The sequence below is a fragment of the Bison bison genome, unplaced genomic scaffold (genome assembly GCF_000754665.1).
Source record: "Bison bison bison isolate TAMUID 2011002044 unplaced genomic scaffold, Bison_UMD1.0 scf7180017864341, whole genome shotgun sequence".
Classification (NCBI taxonomy): domain Eukaryota; kingdom Metazoa; phylum Chordata; class Mammalia; order Artiodactyla; family Bovidae; genus Bison; species Bison bison.
The window spans coordinates 718,090-736,230 of NW_011494913.1; positions in this window are offsets into that span (position 1 = coordinate 718,090).

Genomic DNA, 18,141 nt, shown 5'->3' on the forward strand with positions numbered 1-18,141 from the left:
CTGATTAAAAAACAAAAGAATAAGGAAGTGCTTCAATCAGTAATATTGGATAATATCTAAAACACATATAGTTACACAGAAAAGGCAAGGCTCATAAAATTTTATTATGTGTAGTTATACCTATATATATACTTCTTTAAAATGAAATGTAAGAAACACTGTTTGGTTTGATGATATGTTAAGAGATATGAGAGCCATGTAATTCTCTAGGCAAGAATACAGGAGTGGGTAGCCATTCTGTTCTTCAGGGAATCTTCCTGATCCAGGGATCAAACCCAGGCCTGCATTGCAGGCAGATTCTTTACTGCTTGAGCCACCAGGGAAGCTCAAAGTTAACAGAAGTACCCAGATTTTCTGAGTTCCACTCCCAACACTGTCACTACCAGTCCTTGAATAAATTACAGTCAACCCTCCCTGTCTTTTGACATGGAATTCACAGATATGGAAAGCCAACAGCACTATGCCGTCTTATAGAAAGAATTGAAGCATCTATGGGTTTTGGTATCCACCCAGGATCCTGAAACCAATTCCAGGTGAATACCAAGGTAGACTGGACTCAGCACAGAGCCTGTTCCCTCATCTGTGAAATGGGGAATAACAGCTGCCAACTGAAAGGTTGTGTTGAGGGACAACTGAGGCAACTGACATAAAAGATTCAGGACAGTGCCTAGCACTTAAAAATAGTTCAGCAACTGTTTTTTTTTTTTTTTTAATCAAAGCTTTTAGGGAGAGGATATCTGAGAGCAACTCCAGAGTATGAGCAAGTCCTTTCACTGCACACATGTGAATATTTTGAATTTTGAGCTACGTGACTGTATTAACTATTTAAATATAGAAGAGATGAGAAAAAATACATTCAAATAAAAAGCAAAATTATAAAATTCCATGTTGATGTAAGGCAGAACCAACACAACATTGTAAAGCAATTATCCTTCAGTTAAAAATAAATAAAATTTTTAAAAAATAAAAATGAAATTTCATTATTCTATAAGGATATAAAATCTCAAAAGTCTCATACTTCTTATCCAGTTATGTCCCTCTGATAACATGAGTACAAATATCTATCCTTCTGGAGATGAATTTATACATTAATATTATTTCAAATTATTTCTGTCAATATTTATAATTATTGGTTTTATATTTTCAGGATAGTTATGATACTATTGTTTTAATTGAATGACCTAGATTTTGAAGACATGTTGATTGTATTAATTCAAAATAAAATACATTGCTATTTTTTTCTGTAACAAGTGTTTTGGAATCAAACCCTTGCCTTTATTGGTAAGCATACACAATACGTTAATTAAATAAATATAAGATTTTCAATATTCACACTAGCTTAGCCTCATGGGCTTTATAAGTATATTAATGGTTACAGGTAAGATACTGGCTCTAAATTTTATTAAAACTCTGTAATTTTAATTTAGAACCTTATCTCCATATTATCTGCACAAACAAATTTTGTGAAATTATTATCTTCTAAGTAATAATTTAAAGTGGGGAGACTCTGCCAAGTATGACCAATGATAAAGTCTGGGTTGATGTAATAAAATGCACTTAACTAATTTGGCTAAGTTAAAAAGCTTTATTATCCTTAATCTTTGATTCTAGAAATGGAAAATGAAGCAGGAATTTCAATTTGCATAAAAAGCTATAAGAGTATGTGCATATACTCACGGGGCTTTAATCTCATAAATTCTGCATTCTCTGCCAAGACCAACACTATCACTGAAAATTAATTTGATATCAAAAGCTCTGATTGTGTTGCAATTAAAACCCATCATTACCTCCCTTTTTAGGAAGGGAAAGTATCCAAGCCCTTCTTGCCAAAGCTTAGTTCTACAAGACTTTGTATTAGACTGAATACTAGAGACACTTAATAAAACTTGAAAATAAGAATTGTAGCCTGAAGCAACATGTCTTCTTAGTTGTATTTTAATATCTTCTCCTTGCTTTAGGACTATAAAGCCACCAAATATGTCCCTACACTTTCACAGTAAGGAAAAAGAAATGGTATTAATAAGCCTTTTTCTCCTACACATCACGTACACTGCTGCATGTTCAACATTTAATGCTCAAAATATTCATAAGATACAGGCATACCTTGGAAATATTAATATTTGGGAGTTCAATTCCAGACAATAGCAATAAAGGGAATATCACAGTAAAGAGTCACACAAATTTTTTCATTTCCCAGTGCATATAAAAGTTGTGTTCATACTAAACTGTACTCTAGTAAGTGTACAATAGCTTTATATCTGAAAAACAAAATATGCACCTTAATTTAAAAACACTATTGCCCACAAATGCTAACCATCATCTTAGCCTTCAGGGAGTTAATTTTTTTTTTTTTAAATAGTAACCTTGACAATCACTGATCACACATCCCTGTAACAAATATAATAATGAAAAAGTATGAAATACTGTGAGAATTACCAAAATGTTACACAGAGACAAAAAGTGAGCAGATGACGTTGGAAAAAAATGGAGCTGACAGGATTGATCAAATTAATGTTGCTGCAAACCTTCCATTTGTGAAAAAAAAAGCAATATCTGCAAGGTGCAATAAAGCTAAGTGCCATAAAACAAGGTACGCCTGTATAGAAACTGCTGACCTCTTTACGTATCAGAAGCCTGTCAAACAAAGAAGTTATATAACCTAGGCTAGGTTAGAATATAACACGAGTCTCCTTTGCCTGTATTTATATTTCCCTAGTTCTATTTGTTACACACTCTTTTTTCCCCATGTCTTTCCTCCACCTGCCTCCTCAAACTCAGTCAATGATTTGATTCAAGTCATGTCTGTGTTCTAGTCTAGAATAGTGATTATCAAACTATCGCGCGTTTATGAACACATTAACAGAGAGACCTTTTTAAATGCAGAATCTGATTGGCAGGGCTGAGTTCAGAAATCCTGAATTTCTAGCCAGCTCTTGGGTAATGCCCATCCTGCTATTCCAGGGACCACACATTGAGTAACACAGCACTAATGCCTTCTCCCTTCCCTGTGGGCATTCCAGCTCTAAGCAAAAGCCCTATTAAACATCTGCCATACAAATTGCTTTTCCAAAATTCATCTCACAGTCTCATTAACTTGACCAGTCTAAACTGACCCTAAACTTTGCTAATATTATGGGTGATAAGGAATCCAATATTCAAATATATTTTGTCTTCCTCTATTACACAAGTAATGCATATTTGTTATTGTTATATGTGCCAATTTAATCAGAAAAAAAACAAGCAAAATTGAACTATGAACTATAAAACATTTGCCTGAAACCTATGTTGAGAAAAGGACTCAGAAAAAGATTATAGCATCTTTCCAGTATTATAATCACATACTGCCTAAATCTTTGTGGAAATTTATTTTGTGTTAATAAATATGCATCTACTCCATCATAAAATAGAAGAACTTACTTTTCCATGTGAGATTACAACACGTGAGTCACTTTCTCTGGACCTCAGTTTTCTCATCTGTTAAATTAGTTGAACCAGGGGAAGCAGAGACATTACTTTGCCAACAAAGGTCCGTCTAGTCAAGCCTATGGTTTTTCCAGTGGTCATGTATGGATGTGAGTGCCAAAGAATTGATGCTTTTGAACTGTGGTGTTGGAGAAGGCTCTTGCGAGTCCCTTGGACTGCAAGGAGATCCAACCACTCCATCCTAAAGAAGACCAGTCCTGGGTGTTCACTGGAAGGACTGATACTGAAGCTGAAACTCCAGTACTTTGGCCACCTCATGCAAAGAGTTGACTCATTGGAAAAGGCCCTGATGCTGGGAGGGATTGATGGTAGGAGGAGAAGGGGACGACAGAGGAAGAGATGGCATCATCAACTCGATGCACATGAGTTTGGGTGAACTCCGGGAGTTGGTGATGGATCGGGAGGCCTGGCGTGCTGTGATTCATGGGGTCACAAAGAGTCAGACATGACTGAGCGACTGAACTGAACTGAATGAAGAAGTGACATGTATCATTTGCCTTTACATGAAGCTAATAAAATTAACATTAAACAGGAAATTTACTTAAATTGGGGGTGGTTGGTGGGGACAATTACCTGAGCTCTACTTCTATGTAGATAATAAATGGCTCTCATAATTAAGAGTTTACAATTTAGTTTTCTGGAGTTTCCTTTGAGAAGACAGGCTTTTTACCTGTTTGTTTTATAATTAAGAGTCTCTCTCCATCAAACACATGACTGATATTCTGGACTCTACCAAATGAACATCAACTACCCCAGTCAGCCCCATCTTTAACTACTTCCTGCTGGGGAGGATTTTTGTTGTTGCTAAATCATGTGGCTCTGCATCTCCAATTTCCTCTATAGATATACCAGTTATTTCCAAGGTTTAAAAGGAAGAAATTACCTTTCATTCATTTTTCCTTTCTTCGTTCCTTCAATTTACTTGTTAAAGTTACTATACAAACTTATAACAATTTCTGATAAATCTTGCAATTTTTAAAAACTAGAAATCATCTCTTTAATTCCCATCAAATAAGAAAGCTGTCTTAAGTGAACAGTGCAAAGAAATAGAGGAAAACAATAGAATGGGAATGATTAGAAATCTTTTCAAGAAAACTGGAGACAGCAAGGAAACATTTCAAGAAAAGATGGGAACAATAAAGGACAGAGACTGAAAGGACCTAACAGAAGCAGAAGAGATAAGAAGAGGTGGTAAGAATACACAGAAGAACTATACAAAAAAGCTCTTAATGACCCAGGTAACCATTATGGTGTAGTCACTCACCTAGAGCCAGATATCACGGAGTGTCAACTCAAGTGGGCCTTAGGAAGCATTACTACGAACAAAGCTAGCAGAGGTGATGAAATTCCAGCTGCGCTATTTCAAATCCTAAAAGATGATGCTGTGAAAGTGCTACACTCAATATGCCAGCAAATTTGGAAAACTCAGCAGTGGTAACAGGACTGGAAAAGGTCAGTTTTCATTCGAATCCCAAAGAAAGGCAATGCCAAAGAATGCTCAAACTACTGCACAACTGCATTCATTTCACATGCTAGCAAGGTAATGCTCAAAATCCTTCAAGCAAGTCTTCAGCATTATGTGAACTGAGAACTTCCAGACATACAAGCTGGATTTAGAAAAGGCAGAGAAACCAGAGATTGGATCATAGAAAAAGAAAGAATTCCTATATATGTGTGCATGTATGTATATATATACATACATACATGTACATACATATATATATATACACACACACACACTTCTGCTTCACTGACTATGCTAAAGCCTTTAACTGAGTGGATCACAACAAACTGTGGAAAATTCTGCAAGAAATAGGAATACCATACCACCTTACCAGTCTCCTGAGAAACCTGTATGCAGGTTAAGCAGCAACAGTTAGAATCAGACATGGGAAAATGGACTGGTTCAAAATTGGGAAAGGAGTACATCAAGGCTGTATATTGTCATCCTGCTTATTTAACTTACATGCAGAGTACATCATGTGAATGCTGAGCTGAATGACTCACAAGCTGGAATCAAGGTGGCTGGGAGAAATTTCAACAATCTCAGATATACAGATGATACCAATCTAATGGCAGAAAGTGAAGAGAAACTAAAGAGCCTCTTGATGAAGGTGAAAGAGAGTGAAAAAGCTGGCTTAAAACTCAACATTCAAAAAACTAAGATCATGGCATCTCTTCCCATTTCATGACAAACAGATGGAGGAAAAGTGGAAACAGTGACAGAGTTTATTTTCCTGGGCTTCAAAATCACTTCAGACAGTGACTGCAGCCATGAAACTAAAAGACTGCTCTTTGGAAGAAAAGTCATGACAATGTAGAAAGCATATTAAAAAGCAGAGAGATCACTTTGCAAACAAACATCCGTATAGTCAAAGCTATGGTTTTTCCAGCAGCAGGTATGGATGTGAGATTTGGATCATAAAGAAGGCTGAGTGTTAAAGAAGAGATGCTTTTGAACTGTGGTGCTGGAAAAGACTGTTGAGAGTTCCTTGGACTGCAAGGAGATCAAACCAGTCAATCCTAAAGAAAATCAACCCTGAATATCCATTGGAAGGACTGATGCTGAAAGCTCTAATACTTTGGCCACCTGATAGGAAGAACTGGCTCATTGGAAAATACCCTGATTCTGGGTAAGATTGAGGGTAAGAGGAGAACGCAGTGACAGAGGATGACATGTTTAGATAACATCACTGACTCAATGGACATGAGTTTGAGCATATTCCAGGAGACCGTGAAGGACTGGGAGGGAAATCTGGCACGCTGCAGTCCATGAGGTTGCAAAGAGTTGGACGCCATTTAGCAACTGGACAACAAATCAGCATGAGAGGCAAAGTATATATTTCACAACACAGTCACTATCTTCATGTTATAAAGCATTTGTGTTCCCTTGATAGTATTATATAAGGACACTGAGGAAAGAAATCAAAGATGACACAAACACAAAGATACATCATGTTCTTGAAAGAATCAATGCTGTCAAAATGACTATACTATCCAAGGCAATCTACAGATTCAATGCTGCTGCTGCTAAGTCGCTTCGGTCGTGTCTGACTCTGTGTGACCCCAAAGACGGCAGCCCACCAGGCTCCCCTGTCCCTGGGATTCTCCAGGCAAGAACACTGGAGTGGGTTACTATTTCCTTCTCTGACAGATTCAATTCAATCCTTATCAAATTTACCAATGGCTTTTATTAACAGAACTAGAACTAAAATCTTAAAATCTGTATGGAGATACAAAAGACCCCAAATAGCCAAATAAATCTTTAGAAAGAAAAATGGAGCTAGAGGCATCAGGCTCACTGACTTCAGACTACCCTAAAAGCTATAGTCATCGTAAAAAGATGGTACTGGCACAAAACCAGAAATATAGATCAATAGAACAGGGTAGAGTGCCTAGAAACAAACCCTCACACCTATGGTCAGACTCTGACAAATAAGGCAAGAATATACAATAAAGGAAATATGGTATCCTTAGTACATGGTGCTGGGAAAATTGAACAGCTACATGTAAAAGAACAAATGAAATTGTAACATCTTTAACATCATACACAAAAATAAACTCAAAATGGATTAAAGACCTAAATGTGATACCAGACCATATACAACTCTTAGATGAAAACATAGGCAGAACACTCTTTGATATAAACCACAGCAATATCCTTTCAATCAGTCTCCCATAATAATGGAAATAAAACTAAATGGAGCCTGCTGCTGCTGCTGCTAAGTTGCTTCAGTCGTGTCCGACTCTGTGTGACTCCATAGATGGCAGCCCACCAGGCTCCCCTGTCCCTGGGATTCTCCAGGCAAGAACACTGGAGTGGGTTGCCATTTCCTTCTCCAATGCATGAAAGGGAAAAGTGAAAGTGAAGTCGCTCAGTCGTGTCCGACTCTTCGCGACCCCATGGTCTGCAGCCTACCAGGCTCCTCCGTCCATGGGATTTTCCAGGCAAGAGTACTGGAGTGGGGTGCCATTGCCTTCTCCAAGTGAAAGAATGAAAGGGTTTCAACTACACTTTCTTTCACAACTGAGTCATACTGCTTCTCTCCAAAGAAACTGGAGTAAGGACTCCATTATCTGCCACCAGAAAGTGTTCTAGACTGGCTGGGCCTCCCGTCTGAAATGCCCACAGAGTGTGTGTAAGCAGGGGGTCAGGCGAGGGCCCTCAGAACCCAGGCCTCATGCCTGCACCCCAGCTCACCTGGACGAAGGCCTCAAACAGGGGCAGGTTGAGCCACTTAAGGAAGGTGAAGGACTTGGTGCAGCGGGCCACCTCGCTGGATGTCATGCTTGGCATGTGGGGCAGCAAATTGGCTGCCAGGCGCTGGAACACCCGGGTCTGGTGGAAGCCGAGTTTGCCTTGGGGACAAAGCTTTTGCACAGCAAATGAAACCATAGATAAAATGAGAAGATAATTCACGGGAGGGGAAAAAATATTTGCAAATGTGACCAATAAGGGAATAGTCTCCAAAATTTGAAAATAGCTCATGCAGCTTAATATCATCAAAACAAACAACCCAATCAAAAAAAAAAGGGGGGTGGGGGGCAGAATACCTCAACAGACATTTCTCCAAAGAAGATATACAGATGGCCAACGCGCACATGAAAAGATGTTCAACATTGATAATTTTAGAGAAATATAAATCAAAACTATAATGACTTATCATGTCTCATGAGCCAGAATGGGCTTCATCAAAGATTCCACAAACAGTAAATGCTGGAGAGGGTGTGGAAAGAAGGGAACCCTGCTACACTGCAAGTGGAATGTAAACTGGTTCAACCACTCCAGAGAACAGTATTGAGGTTCCTTAAGAAAGCAAAAATAGAGCTACTATCTGATCCTACAATCCCACGCCTGGGCATATGTCTGGAGAAAAACATGGTCCAAATGGATATATTCACATTAATGTTCACTGCAGCACTGTTCATAATAGCCAAGACTTGGAAGCAATCTAAATGTCATCAGGAATGGATAGAGAAGATGTGGTACATATACACAATGAAATATTACTCAGCCATTAAGAAATGAAATAATGCCATCTGCGTAACATGGGTGAACCTAGAGACTGTCATACTGAGTGAACTAAGTCAGATAGAGAAAGAAATATCATATGATATTGCTTATATGCAGAATCTAAAAAGAGTTACATAAATGAACTTATTTATAAAATAGAAAGACTCACAGACTTAGAGAATGGACTTATGGTTACCAGGGGTAAGGATGAAGGGAAAGGATAATTTGGGAATCACACGTACACACCCTCTATATTTGAAACGAATAACCAACAAGGACCTACTGTACAACACAAGGAACTCTGCTCAATATTAACTATCTATTAGTAAAGAATTTGAAAAAGAATAGATACATGTATAACAATCACTTTGCTGTACACCTGAAACCATCACAACACTGTTTTACTTCAACATAAAAAAGTAAAAAAAAAGATAATGTGTGTCATATGTAGATATTATTTTCTTAAATGCACTTATCTCTGCTTATGTTCCCTATACACTTACCATATTTAATGATTCTCCAATGAGGATGCCTTATCTCTAATAAAGATACCTTCTAAGAAATATATCCAAGGATATCCTTCTAGCAGTTAATTCAGCCAAGGATGATTGATCACCTGACACTTTCTAACTACTCTGCTAAATTCATTCACAAATGTTTTATTCGATAGCCACATCAATTCTTTTACACTTTTTATGAACTAACCACTCCTTATTTTATAGGTTAAAGAAGTTAAATTACTTTCCTGAGGTTCCATAATTAATTAGAGAGCCAGAATTCAAAAATCAGATCGAAGTACAAATTAATGTGGCTTCATATGAAACACAATGAACTTACTCCCTGCACTGGGATACTATGTATGAATTTTTTTCAAACTCCATATATGCCCAAGGTCTTCAGGTTAGAATTTTTCTATTTTGGCTTGTTTCTCTTATCACTTGTCCAGGTATGTTTTTATCAAACAGATTTTTAAAAACACCAATATCTTCTCACTATCAAAAATGTTTTTCATCATCATATGAGCTATATCAAATGCTTAAATGTACTGAACAGTCAAAATGTTTGGTTCTGAAATAGCCCCTTTCCCACGACAATGATTTAAAGCCCTTATTTTTCAAGTGGTGCTCTTTAAGAATATAAGTGGTGCACATTTATACCCTGGCTAGCTCTACAACATCATCATGTTGGTATTCTGGGAATCAGAGAACAAGTTGTTCAGAGAGAAATTTCATGAAACACCACTTGGTATTTCAGAGCATAGAACAGAATGTGAGTATGTAAGTCCATTGATTTCCATGGGCCGGGGGTCGGGGGTGTGGTGGTGGTGGTGGTGCATCTGAATGTAAAAAGTAAGAGACAAGTAACAGAAGAATTCAGGAAAATATAAGACCTAGCTCAGGGACTATATAGTGATGGTTACCTAAAATGGTCCTCAGTATATATGGTGTTTCCTCCTGTGATATGTGTATAAAATATATACACTGCAATATTATTCTTTGCCAAATACTGTGTAGAGAGCAAAGAGTGTACCATATACAAATGGCACTAACAAATATTTCAATCAATTAATGACTAGTGAAACTATGATTCATACATGCCCTCTTAAGAGTGTGATGAAGGAATTAAGCTAAAGAGACTCTCCTGAATGATGGTATAAGTGCTTAAGTGCTGGAGTTGGGATGTGATGATATACTAGAGTCGGAAAATAAAGGCAGATATACCAAATGGAGTAGGAAGGGGTTCTTCCCTTTGGACCATGCACCCCATCAGCTTTAAATAGCACTGCATTAGTTACCTATGAGTCTGAGTGAACTCCGGGAGTTGGTGTTGGACAGGGAGGCCCGGCGTGCTGCGATTCATGGGGTCGCAAAGAGTCAGACACGACTGAGCGACTGATCTGATCTGATCTGATCTGATGTAACAAATTACTTCAAATTCAGCTCCATCTTGCAGAGTGACTGAGGGCAATAGTGAATGGCCAGTGTCTAGACAGGAAGCTGCATGCAGCAAGATAAAACTGTGAAGACAGTTGTGAAAATTGCTCATTTAGAAAGGAAACTGAGACCTTTCTTTCCTCCTTAGTTTTCTCCAGGACAAATGACCAGACAGATACAGTGTGGTCAGGGATAGATCAAGAGGACTAAAAAACTTAATGTCATATCTTTAGATGGGGAAGGTGCAGATGGTCCGTATATCTCATCAGTGGAGACAGGAGAAGAAGATCTATCAGGTTCCTTGCCTCTTTATACTTTTTATTTATTTGAACAACTTCAGTGTAATGGTGTTTGATGTAATTTACTTTGATTTAGTTGACATTTAAGAGTACAGAAAAAATTATGAGTCAATGCTGAATAAAAGGATCTTAATTGAAATTCAATCTAACTCAGAGTCCTCAGAATCAAGGCAAGAGTCAGGTAAGGAGGACATGATGTGGAACCCGTGGCCTGCTGGGAGGAAGGGATGTTTCACTGGGCTGACCCTATTAGCAATATATAAGCTTTGGTAGAGAGATGGTACAAGTGGTAAAGAATCCTCCTGCCAATGCAGGAGACATATGAGACTCGGGTTCAATCCCTGGGTCAGAAAGATCCCCTAGAGGAGGGCATGGCAACCTGCTCCATTATCCTTGCTTGGAAAATCCCATGGACAGAGGAACCCGGTGGGCTATAGTTCACATGGTCTCAAAGAGTCGGACATGACTGAATGTCTGAGCAACAGCATCATCAGGGACCTGTCGGCCTTACAGGGTGATTACCCAATGAATAGACAGCTGAATAAGCAGCTGTGAGGAACAGAACAGGACAAATTTGAAGTCAGTGCAAGAGTTTGAAGTTTAAATAAAGTAATATGAATAATCCCCAAAGTTATGTAGATTGAGGAGTATCTCACCAGAGCAGTGAGATTGAGTAAGACACCTATGTCTTTATGAGCCAAATTTCTTAAGAGATCATCTTTTTGATTACTCATCCAGTCCCAAATTAGAATACAAATATTCCATAAGTTTAAGGTGAAGTGCCCTGTTCAGAGATGTTATAGGTGCTTAAGTACTGGGGTTGGGATGGTAGGTTGCAATTTTGAAGGTCTGCATATAACGGTCAGGGCACCAAAAGTTTCTAGATTACTCAGTAATATGTCATCTTTACACTGAATTAACAGTTATCTATCTAAATAGTCTCCCTTAACCCAACTTCTGAATCCTGATAATTCACTTTAGACAGAGGCAAGAACATGAACCAGGAGCCAGGAAATCAGTTAAAAGAAAAAAAAGTCATGTACTATGATAAACTGAGAAATATAAATGAGCAAAAGTCCAGCAAACACAGCAGCCAGTGGTAATTAGGAGAGCTCTGTGGAGACAGGAGGAACACTGGTGAAAAATATCAAAAACATTAATGATGTGTTTGAGATCAAGGCCTGAATCCTACTGCCTCGCTGTACCCTATAATCATTCAGATACTCAACAAATAATTACTAAAGTTTGGGGGCAGGGATTGTGACAAATACTAGACTATGATAGTGAAAAAATGTCAGTATTTCCACCCAAGGAGTCACATTCTATGAGGGAATATACACAAACAGATGCAGAATCATATGATGATTCATTCTTGGAAAATTATAGAGCACATCCAAAAAGTTCCTGCACTAGCCTATGGGGATGAGCAGGGATGGAAGAAAGAAAGACCAAAAGAAGTGGACTGGAGTGAGTAGGTGGCCTCAATAGAGAGAGGTCAGTCAGTTCAGTTCAGTTGCTCAGTCATGTCTGACTCTTTGTGACCCCATGGACTGCAGCAAGCCAGGCCTCCCTGTCCATCATCAACTCCTGGAGTTTACTCAAACTCATGTCCATTGAGTCGGTGATGCCATCCAACCATCTCATCCTCTGTCCATCACCTTCTCCTCTCGCCTTCAGTCTTTCCCAGAATCAGTGTCTTTTCACATGGCCGCTATAATAGGCTGGCATGAACCTCAATCAATAGAAACTATTGCATAATATAAAGAAATATGTGGTCCAGAAAAACAGCACAGTGGATGAAGATGCCAAACTTTACTCAGTTATTTCCGCAGTGTAACACGCTTGTGATTTATGTGAGAGAGAGGGAAAGGAATGGTATCTTCTGTGGAAGATCTTATCTAAAGACATGGTTTGAGTTCAATTCTATGTAGGGATTATAATAAAAGAGAATATATTTGCCACACAATACTGGGTTCCAGGTTCAAAAATGATCAATTAGCTGGATGAAAATAAAGGATTATCAAGTGTGATGAAGGTGACATAATCAGAGATGACATCTAAAATTGACTAGGACCATTAAAGAATAATGACAATCTGAATGATAACAATATTATCATGTTATGATATAATGATAATAACCAATAACAAAATTTCTGAACATATTAGCTCCTGCCCGCTGTTGGACTGTAAGATTTTCACTTCTCTGGGAGAAGTCATCCACACCCTGAGTACATCATGCCTTTGAAGAAGTGCAATCCTGGTGCTTGGCCAGCACGTCACAAATCTTGGAAGCTGTTTGTAAGTTGTACAAACTAAATGTCTTTCATCTAGTGTCTTCTGAGACTTGACACTTGGTACATGTGTGTTCAGTCATGTCCAGCTTTTTACCATCCCATGGACTATAGCCCACCAGGCTTCTCTGTCCATGGAATTTTCCAGGCAAGAATACTAGAATGGGTGGCCATTTCTTCCTCCAGGGGATCTTCCTGACCCAGGGATAGAACCCATATCTCCTGCATCGGCACGAGGATTCTTTACCACTGAGCCATCTGGGAAGCAAATGACACTTAGATCTCTGATTAACTTACTTTTAAGAGCCGCTCTATCCATATAAAAATGAGGCAACGGGAGAAAAAGAAAGTTGTATGAGAGATTTAAAAGATAATTTATTCACATTTAAACAGGCTAACTGCTCTAACCAGATTCTATTCACTTCTTCACCCATTACATCTTTGAGAGAATATTCCACGTGTCACTTCCATATCAATGTTTTGAGTTCCTTCTACATTCTTTCCTTTCCCAAGAATTTTTTAATTTATTTTTTTATTGAAGGATAATTGCTTTACAGAATTTTGTTGTTTTCTGTCAAACCTCAACATGAATCAGCCACAGGTAAACATATATCACACAAGTGGTTTATATATAAATATATATCCACAAGTGGTTTGTTATGGCATTAAGTGAGATTAAAACAAATATACAAAAATGAGAAATCAAAGATGAACCTCAGACAAATGGCAGTTACAAAATCAGGCAAATAATAATTAAAAGAATGGAATATACACATATACATATACACCCATGAGCAAATTCAAAACAGTCCAACAAAAATAAAGTACAGTAGATTGACCTGGCAAACAAAGGAAATCAAAAATTATATTTACCCATTAAGAACAAAACTAACTAAACCACAAACTGGAAAACAAAACTAAAGCAAGGTGCCAAGTGGGGAATAAAGTAATGAAAACAAAACTAACAAACATGTTGAGAGGAAAGGAAAGAAGGAAAAGAAAGAAAGAGTAGATATGCAAAGTTAAATAGAGGTAGATGAAGAAGATTTATATACATTAAAGATTAACTGCAAAGGGAAAAGAACAGTAGGAAAGGCAAACAAAGGAATAAATGTAGAAAAATACAATAGGTTTTAAAGAAATAAAATTATAAAAAAGAGAAAAGAAAGAAAAAAAAAAGGAAGAAGAAAGAAATAAAAGGGGGGGGGAAGCTCCACAGAGCTGCAAAAGCTCAGTGCAGAGGCAGAGGTTTATAGCAACAATAAAAAGTATGACTGAATATACACATATACATATACACCCCTAAGCAAAGTCAAAACAGTCCAACAAAAATAAAACACAATAGATTGACCTGGCGAACAAAGGAATCCAAAAAGTATATCTACCAGAACAAAATTAACTAAAGCACAAACTGGAAAACAAAACTGAAGCAAGGTGCCAAATAGGGAATAAAGCAATGAAAACAAAACTAACAAATACGTTGAGAGGAAAGGAAAGAAAGAATAGATATGCAAAGTTAAACAGAGGTAGATAAAGAAGATTTATATACATTAAAGATTAACTGCAAGGGGAAAAGAACAGTAGGAAAAGCAAACAAAGGAATAAATGTATAGAAAATAATAATAGGTTTAAAAAATTAAAATTAAAAAAGAGAGAGAGAGAAAAAAAGGAAAACTCCACAGAACTGTAAAAGTTCAACATAGAGGCAGAGGTTTATAACAACAATAAAAAGAAAGTGAGGGGAAAAAAAACAAAAAAACTCAGAAGCTTAATTAGGTTTCATAGTGTCCATGAAATCAACAAGTATAACAAAGAGGGGGAGGTAAAAAAAAAATTCAAGATTCTACAGAACAAGCCAAAACATAAGAATAATAAACATTTTTCTTGAGTCACTGCTGTCAGAGTCCTTTCCCTCGCTGGGAGTCACAGTCCACCTCACCTCCCTAGAATCCCCTCCAACACTCTGCTGACCTCTGGACCTGCTGTGGGGGCAGCTCAGATTCTAATCTGGTCCTGCTCTGGTGTGTTCTTGCCTCCAAGGTCCACAGCTATCAGAACTAGTGTGTTTTCTTTTGTGGGAGCTCTCGGTCTTCTTTTAGGTATTCCATAGACACAGAGTCTGCCTAGTTGATCATGTGGATTTAATCTGCAGCTTGTACAGCTGGTCAGAAGGTTTTGGGTCTTTTTCCTTACCCATACTGCCCCTGGGTTTCAACTGTGGTTTTATTTCCACTTTTGCATGTGGGTCAACCACTGCAGTTTGCTCCTGAGGCTGCCCTGGAGGGCTTGGGTTTGCCCCTGTGAGGGCCAGGTGTGGAGGTGGTCCAGCTGCCTGGGTCGCAGGGGTTCTGGCAGCACCAGGTACTCAGGGGAGTCGGCGGCTAGGGCAGCAGGAAATACAGTGCTCTAGAAGGGTATGGCAACAAGTACTGGCCAATACATTCCAGTATTCTTACCTGGACAATCCCATGGACAGAGGAGCCTGGTGAGCTACAGTCCACAGGGTCGCAGTCAGACACTACCAAAGCAACCCTGTGCGCATAGATGCAAGACTTGTTTTGGCTGTGGCAGCCCTGTCCTGGTGACAGTTGAGCCTGAAGGAAGCACAGCTGCTTGGCTTGAGGGGACCCTCGTGGCACCAAGTGTGCAGGGACACAGACTGCCTCTGCTGCAGGAGTTACGGCCCTTTCAGAGTCTTTTTTCAAGCCTTTTGTAGCTGATGATCAGAAGGCCTCTTTGGCCAGTCTTTCTCCATAGCTCCACCCATTCAGGCATTTAGAGGCCCCCCTTGCCTGGGGTCCTTCTCTGTTGTTTGGTGCAACAGGCACATAGAGGGGGGCCCTGGCTGGGGTTCTCTGTAGATCTGCACATCAGGCACATCAAGGGGCACCCTGGGTGGGGTCCTGCTCTGTAGTTCAGTGCATCAGGCATTTGATGCGCCAGCCTCTCTACTGTTCATCTGCCGATGCTGACATGTGGGGAGAGAGAGGCTATGGTGATGACTCCACCCCCCACGCATGACTCAGCAGTATCGCATCACTTCCACCGCTGCCCAGCTTTCCTCCGCAGACATTTCCCACCACAATCTCCTCCCTCACCTCCTCTGGATCGGTCTCTCCGCAGTCAACAGCAGCCTGCAGCCTGGGATTGCTCCACGATCCCTAAACTTCAGTTCCCAGCCTCTGCGCCTTCCAGGAGACCTGTGTCCTGGTCCAGGTAGGTACGGCTGTGGCAAGGGCTGTCTGACTCTCATTCCATTAGACGGCCACAGAGCAGCTGTTTCACTCTCAGCCTCAAGCATTTCTCCTCTGACTCAGACAGTTGCCCCAATGTGGGGACTGGACCCCTGCTTCAGTCCCCCCACCCACCAAGGGCAGTTCCAGTCCTACTAACACTCCTGTTTTCCCCCCTAGTTTCTTCGTCCTACAGAGTTTTGCATGGTTCTCTATATTCTTTACCTCTGGCCAGGTACCCCTGTCTGCTCTCAGCTGGTGTTCTGTGTGCACTTTTGCATCTGAAGATGTATTCCTGATGTGTATGTGGAGAGAGTTGTGCTCCATGTCCACCTACTTCTATGCCATCTTGTTCTCCCCTCTGCAGAATTTCAAATAGTATTTCTTGAGCATGTTACATAGCAAACATGGTTTTAAGCATTGCAGATGCAATTATAATCAGCCATAATTCCTGTCCTTGTAACACAGTTTAGTGTGAGAAATGTATAAACAAAAGATTTTAATATAATATGATAATTGTGCATTAATTCTATGCGGACACATATTATCCACCAATCCACCCAGTAGGCATCCAGCACACATTTATTGAATTCCACCTACAGGCCAGGTACTGGTCAGTCATTGAGAGTGAACAGGACAAATAGTGACCCAGCCTTCAAGGAGCTGAGATGCTAACTAATTAGGATCTTCTCTAGTGGATGAGGGTGCCTCGGTAGTCTACACAACAAAAATAACATATTGAATTTCTTTAGAAGCATGGCCCACTCCAGTACTCTTGCCTGGAAAATCCCATGGACGGGGGAGCCTGGTGGGCTCTCGTCTATGGGGTCGCACAGAGTCAGACATGACTGAAGCGACTTAGCAGCAGTAGCAGCAGCAGCAAGCTTTACTCAACATGGGTGACAGGCAGTACAAACCATGGAGCCATGGTAACTTATGAAATGTTTGAAGATGGGCAGTGGCCAAATGATAACTAGAGGGGTAACTGAAGCACATCCACAGTGTTCTGTGCTGTGGGAAGCCTACTAGGAGCTCTATAAGCAAAAAACTTCATGAAAAAACAAAAGGGAAATGCCAGCTAAATAAAAATTTAATAGATTTATTTACTGCAGAATTTTCTCCGTCTTTAACATGAAGAAGCAAGTGTACATCCAAGATAGGTCTATAACTTGCATAATTAATAGATCATTTGACTAGAGAGTACCTTTTTATAAAGCATGTTTCAAGGCTACCCTTCTTTGGAGCAAACCTTTGAAAACGATGGGACAGAGCAAAACCCAGGCCAGTATGGAGCTGTTGATAAAGATAATTAGGTTTGTTTGACTCATGCTGTGAAAGGCTCTTGGGCAGTACAGTTTGACTCTCCTGCCTAGATGAGTGTAAGAGGAGAAAAACAAAAGATTTCCTTGCTTTTATTTTTTTCTCTGAATTAAACTAGTTTACTTTCTAAAAATACATATTCCTGAAGCAGTCAATATAAAGAGGTGTACAGGAAACCATATACCAGATATGAATGCACCTTCATTTTAAATTTATCAGCTGTTAATATTTTCACATTTTGCCAAAATTAATATTTTATAGAGTGAATTATATCAGCAAGTATATATCTCAAGATCATCACCCAAACAAGAAACAATAAATGCTTCAGAGGGTGTGGAGAGAAGTGAATCCTGCTACACTGTTTATGGGAATGTAAACTGGTAAAACCACTATGGTGAAGAATATGGAGGTTCTTTAAAAATGAAAAGTAATATGATCCAGCAATCCCACTTCTGGGCATATATCTGGAGGAAACCATAATTCAAAAGGATACAGGCTCCCCAGTGTTCACTGCAGTACTATATACAATAGCCAGGATATAGAAGCAACCTTAACGTTCATCATCAT